Raw genomic sequence first — 26,209 nt, 5'->3', positions numbered from 1 at the left:
CGCGGCGCCCCCGGGCCGGGCGGCTGCAGGGGAGGGGGCCGCGGGGCAGCGGGGGCGCCCGGAGGGCTCCCGAGGGGCGGCCGCAAACTTCGCGGGGACAAGTTGTCGGGGCTGAGCCGCCCGGGCGCCCGCCGAGCCCCCCGCCCCCCGCCAGCCGCGCACGCGGGAGGTTAGAGACCCGCGGGGTCACGGGCCGCCGGCTGGGCTGGAGCGCGGGCACCTGCTCCCGGGGGCTCCTCGCGGGGCGGGGGGGGCTGGGGCCGGAGTCGCACCTGCCCTCCGCTCCCCGCCCGGTTACAGACCTCCCCGGGGCCCTGCCTCCCGCGTGCTGGCATCTGCGGAGCAGGGAAGCTGCAGGGAAGAGACCAAAACAAAAGGGGGAGAAGGAGAGGAGAGGAGAGGGGCAGCTCCCTAAGGTTAAGGAGCGCCAGGAGAGCGGAGCTGGAGCCAGGTGGCCGCCTGCAGGTGCCTGCATCCCCGAGCTCTGCGCCTCTCCTGCTCCTGCTCGGGGCAAAGTGGTGACTGAGCCTGAGTCCACCGACTGGAACTTTAAAGCCGGACCCGATTAGTCCGCATTTTAAAATAGGATTCTGCATGCATTTTTTTATTATTATTATTATGAAACAAACAAACAAAAAAAGTGCTGTGATGTTTTCCAAAAATGAAAAGTTCTCTTCTGAAGTTTTACGTGAATTCTGGCATGGATATGCATTTGATTTATTTTTCTTTCTTTTTTAAAAATTTTTCCCCCTTCAATCTAAGGGAATCCTCCTTGCAGCTGATTTAAGATGCAAACAAGCAGGGTTAGTTTGTGGCTTGTACTGTTGGGGGTGAGACTGGTGTTGCAGGGAGATTGAATCCTCCTTTCAGCTGATTTGAGATGCAAACAAATCAGGGTTAGTTTGTAGCTTGTACTGTTGGGGGTGAGACTGGTGTTGCAGGAAGGAGTGAAAATGCTCACCTGTGGTCTTCAGGGCAGTAGGCAAAGGCCAAGGGAATCATTGAAATTGCTTGGGCTCTGATTATTTTCTTAACGGACCTGGCTGCGTGGGAAGGTCAATATTTTGGCGGGCGAGCCCTTCAACTGGAAGAAAGCAGGCGCTAGCTTGTTTTTTCTTTCTTTCTTTCTTTCTTTCTTTCTTTCTTTCTTTCTTTCTTTCTTTCTTTTTCTTTCTTTCTTTCCTTCCTTCCTTCCTTCCTTCCTTCCTTCCTTCCTTCCTTCCTTCTTTCTTTCTTTCTTTCTTTCTTTCTTTCTTTTTCTTTCCTTTTTTTTTTCAAGAGCTTGTTTTTTCAATAAAGTTTTGCTTGTGGGAAGGATGCAAACTTACTGAACAAGAGCTCTATAGTTGCAATAGAGGTAAAAGAAAACACACACACCAAGGTGCATAGGGGGGAAAAAAGTTGCAAACCAGAACTTGGCAAAATGTTGGTGATGTTGATTCTTAAATCAACCTTGGGTTTCTAACACTAGTTCAGTGTAGTTAAGCTGATTTGTTTGCTGTGGGTGTGAAGTCCATCCGAGCCTTATCACTCATGTTGACAGGAGCTAGGTTGAAGTCTAGATTTGCCAGTGTAAGTTTGGGGTGAAGATGTGTATTAAAAAGCAGCTACCTACACGAGATGAATAAATCAAAATATGGGCAAATGTTGGAGCAACAAACTGGCGTAAGAAGGATTAGAAATAGCTCTTATCATATTTCTTTGAGTCAGAGTAAAAGGACTTACAGGGACTTAATAGCTTATCCTTCCAGATTGTGTTTTTAAGCTGCCCAACTTTATATTTCCTGTGAAAGAGATTTGTACTGGGTAAAATCACATAGACTTCCATCTATGCTCCAACGCTGTTTGAAGCTGTTACTTTACAAGGTGACTTATGTCATATGTTTGTTTTTTGTACATGTCTTTTGATGATTTTGTTATTAGGGAGAATGAGAGTTATGCCCGTCTTTAAGTACCGTGGGAGAGATCTAAACATATTCATAAATGAGTGTTTTTAGGTTCAGTAATATCGAGACTTAACCTAAAAATGTATTCTTCACAACACATAGGATGCTGTGAAAACTTAGTGGAAGCTAAATTGTCCTACGAGATAAAAACAGAACCTGAACCTTGTCAGAATTAGGAATCTTAAGAAGAAACACTAAATGTACATATATTTCATTTTGAACATTTTCCAGTAAGAATGTGTGGTTGTGACTTTCTAATCCCAGTTTCATAGGCTAGGCATTATGAGCCCCCTTTCACTTTCTTGTCTATTTGATTTTGACATATTTTAAATTTTGCCTTTAAAAATATCACTTTTTTTTTTTGCGTTTTGATATGTGTGGTACGTTAAAGGAATCTTGACAATATTTCAAGCGTTTTTTCTTACTTGAGGAAAGCACAACTTAAAACCACCCAGGGAAAAGGTACTTTGATTTTTCCAAAGAAATTCCAATTATTTTCAATTAGTGGATGAGTAATGGATATTCTGAACATTTTTTTAAGTCATATTTTTACAAGATTTAACATCTTTCAAAATTATTGAATGATTTAAGACAGCCTATAACTGCTAATACAGTGTTCTTTCATGAACGGGAAGTTACTTATAGACTAAAGGTACCTCGGGCGCTGGTGACATTGATTAATTGCTTTAGCCCTAAGATCCAGAATGTAATCCTGCTACTTATCCTGAGGAGATTATCAAACTGTACAGTCTTTCCATAGGTCATATTATGTCCTTTGCACGTACAATTTTAAAAAAAGATACTTAAAGATTAAGCCTGTTGTTAATCTTGACCTTACTTCTGAGCTCTTAAGTACATTCCTCCTGACGATTTTAAGTGAGAATGTACAAATCTTCATTTGCAGTGTCTTATAAGCAAAGAGAAAGGTCACTCTCCTTGTCATGATTTCTGTTATAATCGCATCGTATCTGTGATAAGGCTTTAATTCCATGTAATAAGAGGTAAACTGATATTTTACGAGCGCTCCAGGATACGTCTGGGTAAGTTATATGGGTCAGGGGCAGTGAAGAAAGTTTACCGTCCGTGTAATTCTCGTTCCGCTTCTTAGATTATCCCTTAGATATAACCATTGTGTATAAAATCGTTTATTGGCTGAGGACGTTTTGATATACGTATGTTTTGTCAATTGAACCACAGAACTCCTTTGCCCTACTTATATATTTAAAGACTTTTAATATAGAATGCTTATATATTTAACCCATAATGTAAATAGACATTTGATCGCTTTTAATATGGCATTTGGAACTTCGGAAAGCATCACTAATGTGTTCATTACATTTCGTTAGTCAGCATTTTTGTAGCTCATAAGAGTATTATGTCTTTTTTACTGACGGTGGAAGTAAAAACACATGACTGGGGAATTTGAGGTCATACAGTCAGTCAATATTATAATGCCAATTTCCTAACCCCAGACATACTTCCTTTATAGTTTAGATACTAAATTAGGGATTCCATAGGAACTGGTGTGTTACTATCCACACTGATAAGGAGGCGCTGTTGGTGTTCCCTGTCTCTTGAAGGCACTCTATTTTTCCACTTGCCTTCGGGTACGGAGAAATAGATTCGCAGGATAATTTGAATTCAAGTATATTTTAAGTCCCATCCTCCAGTATGCAAACATCAATAATTTCTGCCTGGCCTAAGCCCTGTTCCTGTGGGCTGCCCTCCTTTTCCAATAGATTAAGTACTAGCGTTGGCAAGGCAAGAAGTATTGATTTATTAATCAGTTCTCAACAAGTTTGTTACGTGGACCAACCACTTAAATGTATTGCGATGCCTCGATTGCAAAGCACTATCCTAGGCGCCGCAAGCTCTGTGTTAAGCATCACGCGTTAAATATTATTCATTAAGATGTATTCATGTACGCTCCTGTTCACTTCAGATGTGCTTCAGAAATATTCACATATTTTGACATGTTTGCAGGTTTCTTGTCACTCAGGACATTTTCATATGTATTCATTTTGAAAAGAATGAAAAAATTCTGGATTTTTCCCTGGGTGTATATAGGAACTCACTAGAATTAAGAGTCTTTGAAATATATTCTATGGCCTTTTGTTCTAATTATCATGATCTCGTATAACAGTATTATTATTCATGTCATTTCCTTACACATTTCTCCATCTCCTAGAGAATGGAATTTAGAAGGTCTCTCCCCTCATTGAAGCCCATTTATGTGGCATCTTTAAGATTGTGCTTAAGACGGAAGAGACCAGTTGTTGAATTAGCGCTGATCAAAAATTATCATCGTGAGATTAATATCCTCAAGAAAGGTTAGGGGTGAGGGTGGGTGATGGCGATATCTTAATATATTCCCAAACTTTCCCACCTTATAAACTTCTTCACATAATCAGTCCATTATATGTTGTCCCAAATGTCTTTTAAAATATTACATATTCAGTATCAAAGACCATCTCGTGTCTCACCATTCTGAACCTAAGGTGCCGTGTATGCTTTGCTATCCTTCTTTTTTTATTCTAGCCAAACTTTGCAAATGTGCATTTTTAGAACACATTTTTCAAGTGGGGAAAGTAACTTATAATTGAATTGATATTATGACCTACTCAAAAATGTAAGCAATATCATATAAAATTATATAATTTGTAATATATAAATAAGACAAATGTTGTCAAGTAATGCCCGTAATTCCAACATACCTTGGTCAGTGCGTTAAATGTCCAGTTATTTTTGACAGCTGAAATTCAGATCGTGACTTGGTATCTTGTCATCACGTCTCAGTTCCTCGCCTGGCTCCTGGTGACTGCAATTACATTTTTACTGAAAATGCAGCCGAGCCAGGGCCTTGGGGACCACCTAGTCCCGGGATTCCCATGGTTGTATTCAGGGCCAAATTCACGTTGCAGGAGTAGTTTGTTCGGTGTGCACTGCGTTTTAAAGTATTTGGCTTTCAACACCATTCAAAGAAGAATGCACTTGGCAGTTTGCCACCGTCTACACGCTCTTCACTGTGATCTAGGTTTTCCACTTACTTACGTTACCATCCTGCCCAGTGAAGGCCCTCGAATTTCCCACCCGAGTGTCTGAGAATCAAATTTTACATTTGGGGAGACAGAAATATTTTCGCCATTCTGCAATGTGTCCTTCATTAAGTGCCAACTTTTCAATGGACAATAGTCTTCAAAAACGTTTTGGCACATTGACATTCTTTTTTTTTTTAAGATTTTATTTACTTATTCATGATACAGAGAGAGAGAGAGAGAGAGAGAGAGAGAGAGAGAGGCAGAGACACAGGCAGAGGGAGAAGCAGGCTCCCTGAGGGAGCCTGATGTGGGACTCGATCCCAGGACCCCGGGGTCAAGCCCTGGGCCGAAGGCGGCACTAAACCGCTGAGCCACCCGGGCTGCCCACATTGACATTTTTATAGTATCTGTTTGCTGTCTATTGATTGAACTGCTTAAAAGTATTCTCTGCATCATACTTCTAGGAATGCTATCATCATAACGAAGTGCATGATTTGAGGGTCATGCATTTTAAAATTATCAACTTTTGCGCAGGCGGCTGGTATTTTTTGGTTGTTTCTTGATTTTGGTCCTTTTAAAAATTAATATTGAATATAATTTTATCCTTTAATTTATACTTTTAATAAGCATGTTTAGTTAATGTAACACATTTGGAAAATAGTTTTTCGAAAGCATTATGCACAGGGGAAATAATATTTTTGATAATCGTCATGGTAATTCAGTGTTGACATACTTTCCTCCAGTGACCCTGTTTAACTGAGATATTACTATTTTAGGCAGCAGCTGTATGAGGAGTTTGAGTAATCCTTCCAGAAAGACAAAAAGATAGCAGTTTTAATCTGTGGTGTACTGCAGCCGATATTCAGGAAGAATTTATGCATATCACTTTTTTATATTGCTAACTATAAAAAATAAGAAATATGATTTTATTAATTCTTCTTTCTAAAAATCCTAGCTGAAACCATTTGGTCTGTTTTATCTCATTCTAAATTATTCTTTGGCCCTGAGGAAATATTTACCACCTATACTATATTACGGCGATGTTTCCAACTAGCAAATTTTCATTAATTTTATAAATATATCACAGCACACTTTCTATCACAGTATAAGATAAAATGGGGTAATAAATAATTAAAACTTAATCCTAGTTGTCAAAGTAGACAAGATTTGTTACCTCATACAGTACTCTGGGATCTTCCATAATGGTGTGACACCGTTAGGGGAAAGTTATATACTTTTCTAGATGTAATTGTATTAAAAACTTATGATGACAATGACATATTCAAATTATGAGAAGACACTTTTTTTTTCCCTAAATAGCTTTAGAAAAATGAGCTTTGCTGTGTTTCATAGCTAGCTTCCGGTGTCAACCAGAAGAGTGGCCAATAGTTTAATCAAATACTAATCGTGTGGCTGTGAAGGTATCTTGTAGATGTGGTTAGTATCTACAATCCATTGACTTTAAATAGAAGAGATGACCCTGAACCAAAATGCATGAGTCTCATGCAATTATTTGAAAGGCTTTTAGGGGAGAAGTTGAGGTTTCCTGGAGGAGAAGAGATTTGGTCTCAAGACTGCAGGATCAAATCCTGCCTTGAATTTCTAACCTCTTGGCTAATTCTACAGGAACCCCCAAAACCCATAGTCAAAGAGTCAATTCCTAATTCCCTAACCTATGAATCTATGTATCATCCATCTAATCTCCCTCCTATTAGTTCTGTTCTTTATGCGAAGAACTCTGACTGACCTACTGAAGATTAGTTTATTACATCTCTTTTACAATAAGGTGACTCAATATTTGAAATATAAATCATATTTGAGTTTAATTGAAAAGGGGTGAACTTGACATTGTTAAACTCTTGAGGTTTAAAATTGATTGACCTTCTCGTGGAATGTTCCTGTTACTTTATCTGAAAAGTATAACTTTATTTTAAACCTTTGCCTGGGTTACAATCTATCCTCCATCATCCCTGCCTGCCTCCCCACAAAAAAACCTTCTATAACGGTGTGAAATATACTATTCTCATCTGTTCAGCTCCAACAGATAGTCACACAGGCATTTATTGTATTTGACGGAAGTCAGGCTAGCTTTCAATGAGAAAATATTTTAAACAGTATCGGGAGTGCATAATTTGGTAGTTTAAATCGAAGACAATAGTCTTTAAAGGGTGGCTAAGTAAAATGAAGGACTTAAGTTTTTCAAAACAAAAATGTCTCCATAAAAATATACAGAATGTCGTCAATGCCCCCCAACCAAAAGCAACTAGAAACGCAACTCTAGTTGAACCAAATTGGACACATTGGTACTCGTTGGGACCAGGTAAACTGCACACCATGGGGGACCTTGGAGCATTTCAGGAAGTGGGGGTATGGAATCATTTTATAGGATTTGGGATTGGGAGAAGTGATCTTGCAGAGGGTTGGTAAAAGCACTCTTATTCTGGATACCATGAGAAAGAAGGACCGATTCCATGGTTGGTGACTTCAGTACTTCTTACCTAGGAGGCCGAGAATAGAGTGGGGGAAGGTTGTAACTGGGGGAAAACAAACAAACAAACACAAACAAAAAATCCTGCAAAACAACAGCTTTTGCTCACATTGGCTGGCAGATGGGTGTGTTTGGTAACAAAAACAGTGTTTTCGTTTTTGTCCGTCCTCAAAGATGATTGCTGAGTGTTCTTTTCTGTCCCATCGTGCTCGTAGACAACCTTGTCTAAGGTTAGTGGGCCGTGAAACTCTTTGTGTTCGATAAGAGAAAACCACCCTTTACTCTTAGATCCAGGTGCGCTCTTTGGTGACAATTCCCAAGGACTGCTTTTTTTTTTTTCCTCCTCAGATATGACAAGAGAATGGCTAGTGGTGAGCAGTGGGGAGGCAAGGCCATCAGGGAAGATAATTTCAAGGTCATGAGATCCAAAGCTGGGGACTTTTAGGGATGAAGGAGGGAAGGAGGATGGTCAAGAATTATCAAGGTGGAATGAAGAAGACTTGTGTCCTGCACTGGCACATTAATATGAGGATGTGGGGAGACAAAACATCTACCCATCTCTTGAGAGAGCTACAGGGAAATTTTTTTTCCAAGAGAGACAGTTCAGTTGGAACGAAGACATGCAGAGAAACTTCAGTGGGAGGCCTAAAGCTGTAGAGATTTCGTCAACATCAGACATTTCAGAATTCAAGAAGGCACAGTCCCGGTGTTTTAGGGCATGTGGAAATACAGAGGACCGTATCAGAAAAGAGGATGTAACAATCACATGGGTCACATGGGGATCGAAGTCCGAAGAATGAAGAATTTGGAAATTCTGGGCTCCTTGTGGTATTGACATCATTGGGGATGGAGGGTAGGATACAATTGGTCCTGATAATCCCAGCGCAGGCAGTGGCAGCAGTGGAGTGGCGGGGGATGACGGAGAGGTAGGGGTTCTGTGGGCCGCGCTCAGTTCTCGGGCTCACCTTTGACTCCTTCTGTGAGCCTGAATTTTGCATGGCCCTCCTCTGAGCCTCAGAGCTTCCCCTTGCCCCCTGCTGAAGCCTTATGGCGGAGGGGCATGGTTAGTTCAGCCACTGGAGATTTAAAATATTAACGGCAATTCAGGGGCCCCTGGGTGGCTCAGCCAGTTAAGCGTCTGAGTCTTGGTTTCAGCTCAGGTCGTGACCTCAGGGTGGTGAGGTCGAGCCACCTGTCGGGCTCCGTGCTGGGCGTGGATCCTGCCTGGGGTTCTCTCTCTCCCTCTTCCTCTGCATTTCCCCACCCCTCACCACCCCCCGCTCCCACCCTCTCTCTCTCGAAATTAAAATAATAATAATAAATCAATAAAAATAGTTAAAGTATTAACATTCAAAGGTTAACCCATCCAAATGGCCTCGTTTGTGTCCTTCAGGTAGGAGACACCTAAACAATTTAACGGAGAGCAGACAAGTTCAGAGAGACTCTGAATCAGGTCTGGAGCTCAGGGAGTGGTGGAGCACCTTAGATGGATTATGGAAAGGAGGGGAGTCTGGAGCAATAAGTTACTGGGAAAGGAGTAAGACCAGTTGCAGAGAAGGAATGGGTTTAATGATGAGAGGTTTGTGCTGCATTATTTTTCCTCCAGCTGGCCAAGGACAGAAAGATGGGCTAACATATGGGTCCTCTATTTAATGACAACATCTGAAGGGACGTAGTCCAGTGGCTTCCGTGGGAGCGTCCCTGGAGATAGTGTAAGGTTGCCTTTTCAAAACTTGATAATACCTGTCCTTGCTGAAATGAAGCAAAGTACCTTCATGCCAGGGAAGAGAATGAGTGCTTTCAGTCGAGGATTATGGCTTGCGTGGGTTGGGCGTGTCTTGCTGTCTCCATCCGAATACTCGCTGTCGTGCTCACACAGTGATTGAAAGCACAAACCTTTTATGACCAGATGGAGCTGAGCTCAAATCCTGGGTATGCCCCTGTATCAGCATGTAATGAGTGGAGCTGCTTGTCACCACACCCCAAACATCAACCCTGTACCTACGTATTTGTGTTTTAATTTTTTTATAGATATAATAGAAATAGGCAAGTAGATTTTTTTTTTTTTGACATGAAGTAGCTTGATAAGGTCAAAGCCAAAGACTTTGATTTTATTTGTATTTTTCCCACAGTTCTAAAGTGGTTACTACTCCAACCATCACATCTGTATTCTAATCTAGAATGAAAATGAGTAAAGGAGGAAGGACAAAAAAGAAAAAAAGTTAAATCTTTTCTTTTCTTTTCTTTTCTTTTCTTTTCTTTTCTTTTCTTTTCTTTTTTCTTTTCTTTTCTTTTTCTTTTCTTTTCTTTTTCTTTACTTTTCTCTTTTCTTTTCTTTTTTCTTTTCTTTTCTTTTCTTTTCTTTTCTTTTCTTTTCTTTTCTTTTTTCTTTCTTTTTTTCCTTTTTTTGAGAAGTCCTACCCAACAGTGTTTGCTTACATCTCTTTTGATGGAGCTGTGTCACACAGAACCACTACTAAGTGTGGGAAGGATGAAAACATGACTTAAAAAAAATGATTAATTAACCTGGGCACATCGCTAATCCCAATAAAATCAGTATTAGTAAGAAAAAGAGATAATTGATGATACTGGAAAAGTCCACCACAACCAGTCACTGGCTTTATGACCTTGGTCAAGTTCACCTTTTTATCAATTATATTGTGTTTAATGGAGCAGATTAGAATATCAACCTGGAAAATATATTGCAGTTATAAATGAATGCAATTAAAATTAAAAATATGAATGGAAATACAATTAAAAATATAAATGAATTAAAAATCACAAATGGAAAGTAAATCACAGGGGTTTGACACATAATAAACTGTAACTAAATGGTGGTAACTATCCATAATATTTCACACCGGGGCATTCAGATCTGTGTTTGAATCCCCGTATTCAATTTAATGTATAAATGTACATAATTAGGATGCTTTGGTACTGAACAATATCAGCATTTCTTCTTCTTTTTTTTTATCCCCCTCAGTTTGTCCATGACACCTCTTGCAGGCTTATCCTTTTTTTAAATTTAAAGATTTTTATTTATTTATTCATGATAGACACAGGGTGGGGGTGGCAAAGACCCAGGCAGAGGGAGAAGTAGGCTCCATGCAGGCAGCCCGATGTGGGACTCGATCCCGGGACTCCAGGATCACACCCTGGGCTGAAGGCAGGCCCTAAACCGCTGAGCCACCCAGAGATCCCCACTTATCCCCCTTCCGAGAGTCATAAAGTCTCCTTCCTTAAGTATGGGTTGGACCTTGAATATTCTAGGAGATCAATTACAATCTCACGAAGGCCTTCAGACAGCAGCCATCCTTTTGACTCGTAAAGCACGTGGAACTAGAATACCTGTCCTTTGAAGACACCGGCTCCTTAGGCAAGCTTAGAAATTCTTTCAACTCTGACTGGGTGACGGGCACTGAGGGGGGCACTTGATGGGATGAGCACTGGGTGTTTGTTATTCTACATGTTGGCAAATTTTGAACACCAATAAAAAATAAATTTATTAAAAAAAAAAGAGAAAGAAATTCTTTCAACTCTCTTGCATAGAGATCTCCTCCACGGCTCGGAGTCCCCTGCAAGGTCTTGGATCCCTGCTGGTCCGTGTTCCAGAATCACTACTTGCACTAGGGGGCGGCATGGCATTTCCTCTTGCTCTTCCAGGGACAGGTGTAGTAAATACTCCTGGATTAATAGAGGTGTCAGATATGGCTCTTTACAGTTGCATGAGCTGAAAGTCACTTTAAAGTGTCACTGACCAGGCCGTACGGACATGCAGCATACCTGGGACGTACCTGCTGCATGCCTAATTTGCATATGTCACCACGTCATTATTTTGTTCCTTAGTCACGTGTGATGTATGTGGCAAAATGGAACTGACGAGGAGTTGGCGTCCAGCTATCCCCTACTGGGCTGTCACTCTTGACCGTAATCGTGTCATTTCCCTTATTGAAGTTGATGGTTCTGGGTTCTTCTAAGTAGCTTCCAGCCGTTTTATGAATCTTAATGCCTGATTTGTTTTCATGACACAGTTAATTCATAATTAAATTCGATGTACATTTTCACGGGCTACGTTACCAGGCAAAAAAAAATAAAGGTGGACTGTGACGACCGCTACGTAATAACACGAGAACAGCTAACACGGGACGCAAAGAAGCCTGCAGGTGCGAAATGTGACTCTATCATCGCATGATCGCCGTGGCCCGCGTTATAGAAAAATAGTTGAATTTGTCCAAGACTCAAATTTCCCAGTTTCGTTAAGATTTAATGGCATTTCCTCCATACAAATTGGGATTACCTTTCTTAGAGAAGATGTGCAGCTTGTATAAAATAACACAAACTGTTGTGTTTGTTACTAATCACTGTGAAATTATTGATGTGACATGACAGATGGGATTTTTATGCATCAGGACTTAAAGGAGTTGATATGATGATACAGGCTGCAACTCAAAAACTCAGAAGGCTGGGATCCCTGGGTGGCGCAGCGGTTTGGCGCCTGCCTTTGGCCCAGGGCGCGATCCTGGAGACCCGGGATCGAATCCCACGTCGGGCTCCCGGTGCATGGAGCCTGCTTCTCCCTCTGCCTGTGTCTCTGCCTCTCTCTCTCTCTCTGTGACTATCATAAATAAATAAAAATTAAAAAAAAAAAAAAAAACAGAAGCCTTTTTTTTTTTTTTTTTCAGGTAGCGTGATGCTACTGCAATTTCAGGGGTAGCATATAACCCGCTGCTGTCCTGGAGAGCCACGTTAAAGACAATCTCTTACCGTATGGTTCCATGGCAAAGGCTTTTGAAATAATAATAATAATATTATTATTAAATTAATTTTAATTATTAATTAAGTTAATAATTAATTAAATTATTAATTTTAATGATGATTAAATTATTAAAATATATAATATATTTTGTGATATATTAGTAAATAATATTTTGAATAAATAGTAAATAGTAGTAATAGTGATAATAATAACAATGACAACAATAATAAAAATAATGTGCTCCTCTTTGGACAGTGCCTCACATGGTTCTAAACATTATCTGATGATGTAAGAAAAAAACTGGGAGGAAAAAAAATAAAAAACCAGAAACTAAGGATGTTGTTTACTCATAATGTTTAATCGCTCTAATTAAAATACTGTCTCAATTCAACTCCCCTATGCTATGATCAGTAATCGTCCCCCTTCCAGGCACTACACATCCCAACTATTTTGACTCATTCAGTAATCCTACCAGTGATGGAAACCGTAGGTTTTGTAGGTTATGAGAGAGACCCTTCCCTCTTTCCTCTCAGCACCCTACATAAAATAAGCATATCTCTTCAAGGACACAGGCAAGGTAGACCTGCACACACACAGCAAAATCATTGTCTCTCTGCGCCTCTCAACTCCCCTCTTGCTAGACCCCCCACCATCGTCTAGAAAAGCAGAGAGGATGCTCTTATTGCAGTTTCAGCCTGACTGAACGTTTGTTTCCCAGGATCCTTTCTGTAGAGTTCTACTAACAGTTTCGGCTAGATCCAGGGATCAAAACATTACTTATTTGAAAAGTGATTAAGAACTCTACCTCCCCCCCCACCCCCTCCCCGGCTCAGCCACTGGATATGCTATCAGATGTCTGACAATAGCAGCGCTAATATTTAGGGAAATCTGAGGTAGCCCAATGACCGAAGCTCCACTGGATGGCCACAATCCTCGTAATTAAAAATAAAGAAGAGAAAAAGAGAGAGGAGGGAGAAACAGGAGGGAGTGAGAAAGTGAGATAGGAAAAAGAATGGTAAAGAAGGATCATTATTCTTAGGCAGTTAGGAATATACACAAATATACCAAGGTATTTCCATTTAAATAGTTGGGTGAAAAAAAAAATAGTTGGGTGATGGTGCATCCAGGTTTGCCTGGGATGATCCCAGAATGCTTAATGATGGCCCTGCCTTTCAGTCTCTGATTTGGACGGTAATCTAGATGAGCATCCTTTACATATCAGAACCCCCGCAGTGACAGGAATCCATCTGAAAAGACTTCCCATTCTCTCTCCTGGCCGACTGTTCTGCATCATTCTAGGATTTGTAGATTCCCGCAAGAATGCTACGTGTGGGTGATGTCATCAGTACAACACTCGGCTACTTTTTTTTTCCAGTGACACTGAGCCCTGTACTCTGCCAGGATGAAAGGAAAAGTTATTCTTTTTTTTTTTTTAATAATTATTTTTTATTGGTGTTCAATTCGCCAACATACAGAATAACACCCAGCGTTTCTTTCTTTCCGCCTTTTGGCAAGTTTGAATTTAGCTGCATATGGAAGAAGGGAAATCCCGAGGCAGGATGAGCCGGAGGCACAAGGTCACGTGAGGTCATGTGAGGCAACCGCAGCAGAGCCAAGAGGAGAGGGGGCCTCTATGCGGGTCCTGTGCTCATGGGTGAGCCGGGCCTGGTCAGTGGAAGCTCCTGGGGCTGACGAGCCAGCTGCCTTATCCCGAGCTAACTATTTTCATGGCAAAATTTTGCCCAAGCATTCCCAGTGTGGGTTCCTCAACAAGCCTCGTTGAGCAAGGTCACCTTTGAATCTGTCAGCTACCTAACGTTCTTCCAATAAATGTGTTTTATGCTTCATTTAATGAGTTAATTTTGGTTATTTTTAGTGAGAAACTAGAATTAGGACAAGTGCGGAATTGGTGATTTTTTTTTTTTCCCAAGGACATGAGTGTTTCGCTGGGTTTTATATCTAAAGAGTTTTTGACAGCATCCCACTCCCTCTTTTGCTTCTCGTCATCCCCCTTCCTAATTTTCCATAGCGAAAGGTGCTCAGCCTCTGGAGCTACACTTAGGTTTGAATTCTGACAGTATGACCTGGGCCAACCATTTATCCTTTCTTAGTTTCTGGGTTTTTGAATTTTTATCTATAAATAACAAAATTGTAATTCATTTAGTCCCTGCTGTATACCAGATGTTAAACACATTATAGAAATCATATGTAGTTACTGCTGAAATGCTGTAAGATGGGTATGTGTGAACAGGATTATTGTGAGGATTAAATAATATAATGGAATTCTCTACTTCAGTGTCTGGCACATAATCAGAGCTATTGTTATTTTGTCATTATTGATACCTTACAGAAGGCTCGTCCTCCTTTCCAAAGCTAATACGTGGCCTTGTGCTTTTCAGGTAGAACCCGAGGGATGCCAAAGGAATAGTGCTGAGTGTAGGCGCTTTAGGAGATCCCATGAAAAATAAGCCAGGAAGTTGATCATGACATTTAGCATCTGTATATAACCTATGAGTGGATAATCTAGCTTATTCTATGCAGAAATAACGTTCTCTGGTATATAGATTTCAAACTAGATGATCATAATTATCACCTGAAGATTTAGAAAATACAACATCCGGGGCTTCACTTGGCATCTATGGGTAGGGTTCAGTAATCTAGCTTTTCTAAGAGCTCCCAGACGCCTCTCACTGTCCCAGGATGAAAAACATCGTGTTTGGTTGCAACGAACTTGTTCCAAAAGGACACTTGGATGTCACACTTATATATTTCTCATTGAGAAATGAGACCCTGTTCTTCTTTCTTTGGTTCTCTGCCCGACACCCCTCCTCATCCCACCTCACCCCCAAATAGATCCTTTAGAAAGCTGGTGGACATCCACTTGTTCACTGTACGGAAAAATGAAATTAGAAAAAGTTTAGTTTGAATCTAGAGGATATAATCATAACATTTAATAGAGTCTCACATCTACAGAACTGATGAAAATGTTATGAACATTTCACGTTATAAACAGCAAAAAATCCAGTTCCAGGTTCATCTTTGTGAGACAATTTAGTTAACTTAGCCAGTTTCCGTCTCAACCATGCTTTTGATATATTAATTCATGAAGACATTAGAGATAACAGTGCACTTCATAGGATTTAACAGTTTCCAATGTATACTATTTTCTTTGGTCAGTGTGTTGAACAGCAAAGCAAATGGCCGAGCTAGTAGATAAGCATCAGGTATTTTACAACGTAAAAGACAAAAAGATGAATAGTTTTATGAAATGTAGGGTGGTAGTAGGTACTTTTTTGAAAAGTATAAAGAATATTTAACAGTGGTAGCCTGAATTTATAAATAAAATCATATATGCTAATTATATTCTTTTTTTAAAGGTGTTTTTTTTTCATTTTTTAATAATAAATTTATTTTTTATTGGTGTTCAATTTACAACATACAGAATAACACCCAGTGCTCATCCCGTCAAGTGCCCCCCTCAGTGCCCGTCACCCAGCTAATTATATTCTTATTGGATTATATGATATATCTCAGTTACCCTTTGGGATTAAAATCATTTTATTTAAAAAATTTGTGTAAATACTGAATGTTTATATGTAAATGATGAACCACTAAATTCTATTCCAGAAACCAATATTACACTATATGTTAACTAACTGAAATTAAAATAAAAACTTGAAAAATTAAAAAAAAATTGTGCAGGTATTCTGAAGTCATTATTTACAAATATGCAATTACATTTTATCATTGTTTAGAATTTTTATAAGGTGATTATGATTCCATCAGAATCAATTCCATAATTTTTTAATATTTTATTTAAATTCTATAATTATGTGGTTGAGTCATTTAATAATTTGATAAATCATCTGAATGTCTTTTCATTAATCTTATCTAAATCATATTTACTTTTTCTTTTTTTTTTAGGTTTTATTTATTTATTTATTTATTTATTTATTTATTTATTTAAGAGAGAGAGTATGCACACGTGCACTCAGGTGAGCAGGGGAGGACTCAGTCCCGCCACACTGAGATCATGACCCCAGCCGAAATCAAGAGTCAGACACTCAACAGACTAAGCTACCCAAGCATCCTTAAATCATATTTTCAAACTATATTTTCAAATCCTAAGAATACATCAATTCATTTAGTTAACTTTTCCATTTCTGAACACTTACTCTGTGTTAGGTCCAGGGCTAAAACTTTCAAAAAAAAAAAAAAATCTCATTTCAGTAACTCTTTCATTTGGTAGTTACAAATGACATTTTACAGATAAGCTTAGTTTTTAGAACTTACTGAAGATTATCTATGTTGTCTTTAACTCATAGCTGTTGTGTGGACACTGTAAAGAATAGAAAGGAATGCTAAGTGCTGACTTAATACACGTATGTCCATGTTCATTACATTTTGTTTAGTTAAGGATACAAAAACAATGAACTTCACCTATTCTCATATTCTAGAAAATATAGATGGATATGCTCAGGGATTTAGAATTCAAAATTCTGTGTATAAATCTTGAAATAGTTCCTCCAAATATCATGATTTCCTTCTCAAGAATAATTTTTAAATTTCATTTCTCTAATAATTTCCCTACTTTCGGTACCAAGGTCTGGATACTTAATTAAAAATTTGCATTATTGCCACTTTGTATGTTTATCGATAAGGTGTTCAATAAAGACATTTTCATGATTCTTTTTCTTCATATAGGTAACCAGACAGAAGCTATTTAATTAGTAAAATACTTAATTTTAGTAAACTTCAGAGCTTAAGATATTTTTCTAGTACTTTCAGTTCACTTTGCCATTTTTTTTCCTCTAGCTTTTGTCACTCCTAGTGTTTGCAATCTTCTGTTTAGTAACTATTAAGAGTAATGAAAGCTCTCAAACTAAAGCAGATAATGAGTTACTTGCAAGTCGTTTATAGCTGAAAGAAGCACCATCATTTTCTAGGATATATTGTTGGGTTTTTCATTTATAGGAATAAGATAAGAGAAACTGTCCATTTTCTAATCACTGGGCTTTGCAGCACGCATTTGTAAAGGGTTGGCTTTCAGCTTTAGACAGTTCATAATGTGTAGGTTATCCTCCTATCTTTCTCAGAAGATTATTTTCAGGGAGAATACAAGAAAATGAAAAGATCTGAAGCCTTTGAATATATATATATTATATATATATATATATATTATATATATATATATTTTTTTTTTTTTGGTAAGATGCTGGTGCTTCTAAATTTATTTTCTCCTAATTGCTGGCTATGGCTCAAGGAAATGCATGGGGGATGGACAGGGTGATGCATAAAGCACCTTGGAAGGTGTAAACAGAAGGGAGCCTTTGAGCAGCCCCGTGGTGTTACTTGTAAGGAGCTTTCAACTGTCTTCGTCAGTTTGGCCCAAGATTGAACCGTGTGTGTACGTGTGTGTACATATAATCAAGATAAAAGGTCTAAATGAAGTTACAAGCTTCTGGGATATCTGGGAGGAATAGAAACATGTTTAAGGGTTAAGGATGCCTTTATGCTAAGAAAATATTATAGTAACTTTTTTGAATTAGAGAGTAAAGGCAACATAAAAAGAGTATGAGTTTTTAATCAGTTAATGTTATAATCTACATTTCACTTAGGGAAAACTAAAGAGAATCTAAGGTTCTTAACCAGAGATTATAAAAGCTGTGAGTAGTTCAGCCTAATTTTGTCTTGAGCTATGTTTTAGTCACAATCATGATGCGTTAGTTAAATATATTAATCTTATGATAATAATGCTTTAAGCGCTTCCATTTTACAAAGAAGAATAAGAGGTCAGTTAATTGTATAATGCAACTTTCATATGTTGTTTGCAAAATTCATATTTGACATCCTACCTTTAAAACAGCTCATGATTAAATCTATATATAATGAAAATATATTAAACTAGAAATCAAATATATATTTTCAAAAATAAGTATGCAAGTATTCCCAGGGAAATACATATTTTTCTTTTGTAAGTTTTAATTTCCTGTCACGATTTATACAGGTTTGCCAGAGAATCAATAGTGACTGTTCATTCCACTTATTGAAAAATACAAATAAAGCCAGTTTGTACAAAAACATTTCAAAAATAGAGAGTAATCACACTTAACATAACTTGAGTTGTTGTCTATCAATTCCTCATACCTGTTTTGTGTGCCAAATGCTGCACGCAATAAAATTGAAGTTCATTAACTTTCTTAAATACAAGTTAAAAGAAACAAATTGTGTGGCAGAGATTCCCCCGAAACGTGAAATAAAGGGCAGCCCTGGTGGCTTAGTGGTTTAGCGCCACCGTCAGCCCAGGGTAAGATCCTGGAGACCCGGGATCGAGTCCCACGTCGGGCTCCCTGCATGGAGCCTGCTTCTCCCTCTATGTGTCTGCCTGCCTCTCTCTCTCCCTCTCTCTGTGTGTCTCTCATGAATAAATAAATAAAATCTTAAAAAATATATATAAATAACAAATAAATTAACGTGAAATAAAATATATGGCTTTATTTTCTGCTAAAAATGTGCTAGTTTTGCAAATTGATTCACAAAAGGAGAGAAAGGCGTAAGCAATGACTTTCACCAGAAGGAAGACGGTCAGTAAAAAATAAGGTTATACTGCTGACCGTAGATAGGAAACTAAGTGATCTGATTTTTTTTTTTATTCTAGCGATAATCTCTCATTAAAAATTGACAAAATGAACTCATGTATTTATTCATCAAATATGAATTAAGCAGGATAGTGACACTATCTGATGGTTCTCCCTTCCTCCTCTAGTAGTCGCTTAGTCATCAGGGTGTGGAATCACACCTATTCTCCTTGTGAAAGGAGAGCATAATAGCACAGTAAGTGGAGAGGCAGGAAAAGAGACTTTCAAATGGAAGACAAAAAAATAGTAAATAACTTCAGAGATGTAATGGACATTCTTCAGAGAAGTGTTATAATTATTGGTAGGGTAAAGAGTGTCATTAATTACTTGATCAATTTCATCAGCTGTAAACATGAACCCCCTACCGATATTTTTATAATTTCAGGATCTAAAAGGGAGACGATTGTCTTCAACGGTAGCAAATGTTTAATAAGATACCTCCCAATTGAATAGTTGAATCTCTAATAATTTTATTTTTTCTATATTTAATTTCTTATTACCAAGGTTAATAGATGGTTGGTGCATGGATAGATAAATAGATTTAAACAGTTAATGACATAGAAAGAATAAAGACAGACTGCTGTTAATTTCTGTTAATTTTGACATTTCAGAAAGCTAGAAAGGAAATATCATACATACACCTGTAAAACACTCCTGAAATTTTGTTTCCCTAAACATATTTTCCGTGTCTCATTTTTTTATATACATTTATCAAAGCTATTTTCTAGATAAAATATTTGTTCTATTTTTAACAAGTGTCAGATTTTTTAACAAATATTTGTGTACGTAGGATCCAGATTTAGGATCCTGACTGTTTTCTAGTAAAATAACTTATAAATTTGCATATTAGTCCTGGTAACAAGTTATTTCCCGTTATCGGTATTTACATTAATAATTGCATGTGTACATATATTTGCATGACTTTTATGTATATTTCTAGGTGAACAAGTTGATATGAGTAAAAGAGCATTAGATTTAGAATTAAAAGATTTAGTTCCTGCCCAATTGTCTAATTAACTACAACTTAATTTTTGGATAACTACGTATGATGCTTGAGAAAGTATATATCTGCTCTGAGATACATATATTCATTTATTCCTATATTCCTATAACATATTTACTGATTACCTCCATGTGTCAAGTTCTGTACTCAGCACAAGTAAAACAATGGAAGGCAGTAAAGCCTTTGCTTCTAGAATGTACTGTCTAATGCAGTGGTCTCTAGAAAGTGCACAACATGCTTTACAGGGAGCAAGTGGAAATAATAAAAATCATCTTTATATTTGTGATTGTCTCACTTTAAAATATTTTATAGTAGTTTCTGCTACATAGAAATGCACGTATGTATTGGCATATTAGCTTGAAAGTCTTTTGTGAATAGTGTTGTGCTATCTAACAAATTCAGAGACTGAATTAGTATACGGAAAAAGAATCAAATGAATTGAAAGATGTTATAGCCGAAGACGATATAATTATTAAAGATAGGTTTACATTTTTTTGACTTGAACATTCTGAAGCATCACATATGTAACGTCCCCTGTACTTTTGCACTTAATCATCAATATGGACATACTGTGTTTTATACACATTTCCAAGCATTTGGTTTGGATTAACACGTTGTATCTTTACAGCAAACCTATTGGGAAGATACTCAGTTATATCTAACCTGTACGTGTCGTTCAAATGCAAGTAATTTGTCTTCAGAGCCAGAGTTCATACCCACCTTGTTAGCCTGTCTCTCGCATGTCAAGTGCGTTGATAGAGTGCAATGATAATGGCAGATCTGGAAATAAGTATAGTATTAATAGCCTTCATCTATTTTTCATTATTTGCATCTTTACATTGAGTCATGAGAAAGGCAGTCTTTCTTTTGCTGTGAAGTAAATCTTTCCCCAGAGCATTAATTTACAGTTTCCTGATTATATTCTTTAAAAATTCTGTTTGAATGATCATCAACGATTGAGTCAGATTCGAACCCTACAGTGTGCAGAGACAACTACATCCAGACCTGGAAAAATGGAGCCTAGTGAGATAAATGCTCTGCACCGATAGGAACCTCAGTTTTGCACTAAATATTAGTACAATATTTTAAATTATATAGAATGCTGAATGAAAAAACTTTGCTAACTCCTTTGATAGAATTCCTTTCTATTTACTGAAAATGATTGAAATGATATATACTTTGGGGCATATCAAACTATTATTTTCATTTTTATGTCAATTTTAATAATGCATAAATGTTATTAGTTGAGTTGCTTTCAGAGAATGCTGATAATTTTATTTTGTATTAAAACCAAATATAAAGTAGTCCTTTATGTAAGTTAAGTTGTAGGAAATGTTCATTGATTCCAAAATATCTATTAGGCATCTGTTGTACAGGTGACTATTGTGGGAACAGGTGCTAGAAGTGTAAAAGTGAGCAAAAGCACACATTTCCTGCCCTCATGAAACTTATGGTTTAGCAGGGGAGGTAGCTGTTAATCACTAGGTGTACCGTATTGGGTTCATAGGGCTGCCACAGTCTAGGTGGTTTGAAATAACAGAAATTTATCCTCTCACTGTTTGATGCCAGAAATCAGAAATCAAGGTATTGGAAAGGCCATATCCCACCTGAGCCTACCTGAGCCTTTAGGCGAGAGTCCTCTCTTGCCTCTCCTAGGTCCCTGCAGCCTCAGGCATTCTTTGGCCTGTGACAGCGGAACTCCAATCCCTGCCTTCATCTTTACATGTAATCTTGCTTTCTGTGCCTGAATGTCTCTGTGTCTTCATATGAGATTCTCCCTGTGTGTCATTCCTTCTTTTCTTATAAAGACACGGAACATTACTATATTAAAAGTCCACCCTATTCCAGTGGGTGTCTTAACTCATTACACCTTCAAAGACTCATCTAAGGCCATTCTGAAATACTGAGGGTTGGAACTTCAACACATCTTTTGGGGGGATGCGGTTCAATCCATGACAGGTATCCTTGCAAGCTATGTTAGGTGTCATGAAGGAAAGGTGCAACCAGAGTGAGGGTATGTGCAGCGGGAAACAGACCTAAAGTGGAATTCAAGGATGGCTGTGTAAGCTGTAAGTAGGCCAAGGTGGCAGGAGGTGGGATTCAATGGAGAAAATGGAATGCTCATGTGCCTTGTAGAAAGAAGACACTTACCATCTTTGAGAAACTGAAGAAAAGCCTATATGACTAGAGATTTTAGAGTTGGTGAGAAATTGGTAGAGATGAGACTGTGCATAAGTCCACAAAATGCAAGATTTGGGTTTCCTTTGAAAGCATACTGAACAAATGATCTGATTGTATTTTGAAGGTATCATTGCAGCTCTTGGGAAATATGAGATGGGGAGGGTATAATAAAGAATGGATGCAGCCATACCAGCGACGGGTCAATGTAGCAGTCTCAACTAGACATGGCTTGGACAAAAACCATGTATTTTGAGACATATGTACGGATTTAAGATACATTTATGAAAGAAACTCACCAGGATGTATGATAAATAGTATAAGGGGAAGGGAGTTGAAAATATGTGCCAAGAGTGTTCCTAGATTACTCTTGTAGCATTGGACATGAGGTAGTGATAACTAATATCATTAAATGTATCTTTGGACATGGTGAACATGAAGTGCTTTTTACAAATATTTCAGGCACAGGGTTAGGTGTATGGGTTTAGAGGTCACAGATAGGTTCTGGGTTAGGAGATATAGTTGAATAGTCATTGGTCATTCTTGCCTCATTCCAGTTTCCTGTCCTTGCCCATCTCTACTGAGGAGCAGACCTGGGATTCATAAAGAACTCATGATGTGCACTATATTGAACAATCTCCAGACACAAAGCCACAGTCTTTACTTTTTTAGGAAGTTCCATCATCATTTTAAGTTTCCGGTGGAAAAGATAATTCTTAAAACTTGGGAGTTTTAAGTTGACGCTTTTTTTTCCAGTTAATTTTTAAATTCATGATTTTTTCATTCCTTTTTATCTTAAATTCTAAAGGAGAAGACTTGATGTCTATCCACAGGCACTCTTTTTTGTTGTATCTGTACAGTTACCAATGATACTCAAAAACAAATGCTCTCTGGGAGATGCTTTTCAGGTCTGTGATACCAAGTGTGCGTGAACAATACAAAGACACTGGAAACGAAAGAGCTAATGTATTTGCAGAGAACATGTGTATATTTCAAGATTAACTAAGAGTGAGTCACTTTAAACTGTTCTCCAGAGGCTAATTTGAATAGATAATCACACAAGTAAACTGAGGAAGGAAAAGGATCTGGAACTGGGAAACAGATTCGAAAGAAAATCTTTTAGTAAATGGAATGTCATTCGATTATTTGCCTGTAAAGTAAACTAGAAAATAGCATTTGAAGGAGGGAAGCCCACATGATAAATATGTGATACTGCATCGAGAAACCAGGAACTGGAACAATCTGTTCCCTCTATCAACAGCAGCACTACACACACTAAAAGCCATATGCTATTAAGCAGGCAAAAAGGTCGTTCTCTCTCTTTGCTGGAAAAGTGAGTCGTAGATAGATGAGCAACGATTACTTTGTGGAGGACCCTTCTTTATTCTAGTCATGGAAGAGGTAACTAAAAACGTCTCAACATTATCAACTGTTTCTTAATTGAAATCCATATAATAGTGAATATGTAACATTTCTCACCCTCAAAATTCAAAAGCGAATGGAAAGTTAATATATATAAAATATTAAGGGAATGAAATATTGATGATTTATGAGATATTAGAAGTTATTTCTTCAAGTAAAATCCTGACCTGAAATAAACAAATGTGCATTTTCATGCCTGCATGAAAGAAAAACCCAAATTCTCAAATATAAAGCAAACAAAAAAATAGTCCCTACCTATACGTTTTTTGCTTTGGATAAAACTGTCATGTGCAGAAGAATAGTTACCAGGATTTGGGGAAAAAAAATCAAGAAATTATTCCAGAGTTCCCAAGTATTCTGTGTAGATCCCAAATAAGAACATGTCACATTTTTCATATTTCTTATGTTAGTTGTTCCAAGAAACAATTTATTGAATTTTGTGTCTTTTTTTAGGATGAGATCAATGGTTATCAAAATCATGCCAATTGTTCATAAATGATACCTGCTGAATATTACAGTAATACACATTTTTTAAAGCTGACATCTAAACCCATCATTTAACACCAATGGAAGTCTTTTGTATTTAGAAGTATGATTGTCATTACACTGTCCATAGTCTTAAAGAAAGAAAAATACACACACCACACACATGTGTATGATGAGGCAAAAAGTCGACAGCAATATCATGAATGATGTTGTTTGGCGGATCGGTTAAATGCAAAGCATTACTCAGTTTATAACATTCCCCTGGGCCCCAAAATTTAAGTAAAGAATCTGAGTTTAAAGAGAAAACATAATCAAGAGACATTTATAAGAACAGTAGAAGGAAATCAGCGTTTATTTAGACAGTCAGTCAAATGGACTAAGGGTTCTTGGATACACCTGGCTGTTCCAAGAGTCTTACAGGCAGGTTAGATTTCTCCGTAATTGATTGACAGGAGTAGTTAAAATAACGTTGGCCCATTGATCCATTTGCAATTATCAGTAGATTAAAGCAGTTTGGCTCCATTTTACTCATCTGTTCTTTCGTGTAATGTTGATTAAAAATACTGTAAGAGCAGTTGTGCAACACTGTTAATGCACTTCACGCCTGTGAGTTGGGTGCTTCGGAGTCATTAAGGTGGTAAATTGTAGATTATATTTATTTTACCACAATAAAAGATAGGCCTGAGAGTACTGTAAATCATATTCTAGTTGTGAATACGATGCTTCTGACCTTCTATGAAAGTCTCTCATCTCACTCGAGTCCAAATATAACCTTAGCTATTTAAATTCCAGTATTCCCATCAAAATACGCATGCATGTCTGCATGTGAGGGATGTAGTTAGTCTATATCATAGTTTTCAGACCACCAGCAATGAATATAAAAGCCTGAGTTCATGTGCCAACTTGGATTACTTACAATCTGGAGAAGACATGCACTTTCATACATTTTTTTAATTATTCGTCATGTAGATTCTAGGTTGTAACTAAAATATGGATCTCCATCTGTAGTGTTCTAACTTCTAGAATCCTATAGTGGATTTCTTTCCTTCTGTGAAGGACCACTATACGCTTTCTTCCTGAACTTCCAGACACCTATTTTCTATTTGTTTTAATTATGGAACATTCTTCATGAAAAGTTCATCTTTTGGAATTGATATCTGTATAGTATTTGCATTTATAAGTAGGAAGCATAGCAGCTGATTTAATTAGTGATACGTAGGGGCACTGGGGTGGCCCAATCAGTTGAGCTTCTGCCTTTGGCTCAAGTGACCCTCAAGTCCCAGAATTGAGCCCCGTGTCGGGCTCCCTGCTCCGGGGGAGGTCTGCTTCTCCCTCTCCCTCTGCCCCTTCCCCTGCTGTTTTCTCTCTTTCTCTCTCTCTCTCTCTCTCTCTCTCTCTCTCTCTCAAATAAATAAATAAAATCTTTTAAAAAATAATGAATAGTAAGTAATGCTGCATTACGAAGTTTGAGAAATCTACCATTTTGGGAATGGGGGTAGGGGGATGGCATACAGTCTGCTTCTGCACGTTGGGTTTCAGTATCCTATTGCTTATAGCAATAAGGGATTGTTCCATCTGTGTTGAGAATGTTCTCCTATTGCTTCTAATTATTAAAACAAGCAGGATACTTTGATTCTATCAAAAAGGCACTCAGGTATTATCAGAACAATTCAGTCTTTCAGAAGTCTGAATTTGTAATTCAAGAGCATCCAAATGGCAATGTTAAGGGTCAAGCTGATAGGGGAGGAAGGGCAGGCATAACAATAAGTGTGTTCTTTTTTTTTTTTTTTTTTTTCTTTACTAAACCCAAGAGAGAAGAATAGAAGTCAAAATTCTATATTTTATAAAAATTTTATTTACCAGATTATAAAAATATATTAAGGATATAACTGCCTTCCTATCTTCTCCCCCCCAAACCTGTGTTAAAATTTATTGGAAAATTTTAGTCAATTTGAAACTTTAAAATTACTATATAATGATCAGGAACAAACATTATCTGGATCTGTATTATCAAAATAATCCGGAGAAATAAATTATTATCTTTTATTACATAAAGATTAACAACATAAGTAAATTGTTATTTATAGTGAAAAATAGAAGGCATAAATGGATGGAAAAGTAAATAAATAGCTAGATGAAAAGGTACAGTGTGGGGGCACTTGGCTGGCTGAGTTGGTCGAGCATGCAACTCTTGATCTCAGGGTTGTGACTTTGAGTCCCACCTTGGGTGCAGAGATTACTTAAAAATAAAATC

General features: G+C 37.8%; 1 protein-coding gene across 1 annotated transcript in view; it reads left to right on the top strand.

Annotated features, from left to right (window-relative positions):
* ZNF804A (zinc finger protein 804A) overlaps window positions 1-26,209 on the top strand; it is a 272,088-nt gene that overhangs the window by 581 nt on the left and 245,298 nt on the right. The window lies entirely within an intron of this gene.

The sequence above is a fragment of the Canis aureus genome, chromosome 34 (assembly GCF_053574225.1).
Source record: "Canis aureus isolate CA01 chromosome 34, VMU_Caureus_v.1.0, whole genome shotgun sequence".
NCBI lineage: Eukaryota > Metazoa > Chordata > Mammalia > Carnivora > Canidae > Canis > Canis aureus.
Note: the sequence above shows the minus strand (reverse complement) of the source record. Positions and strands in the feature narration are given on the sequence as shown.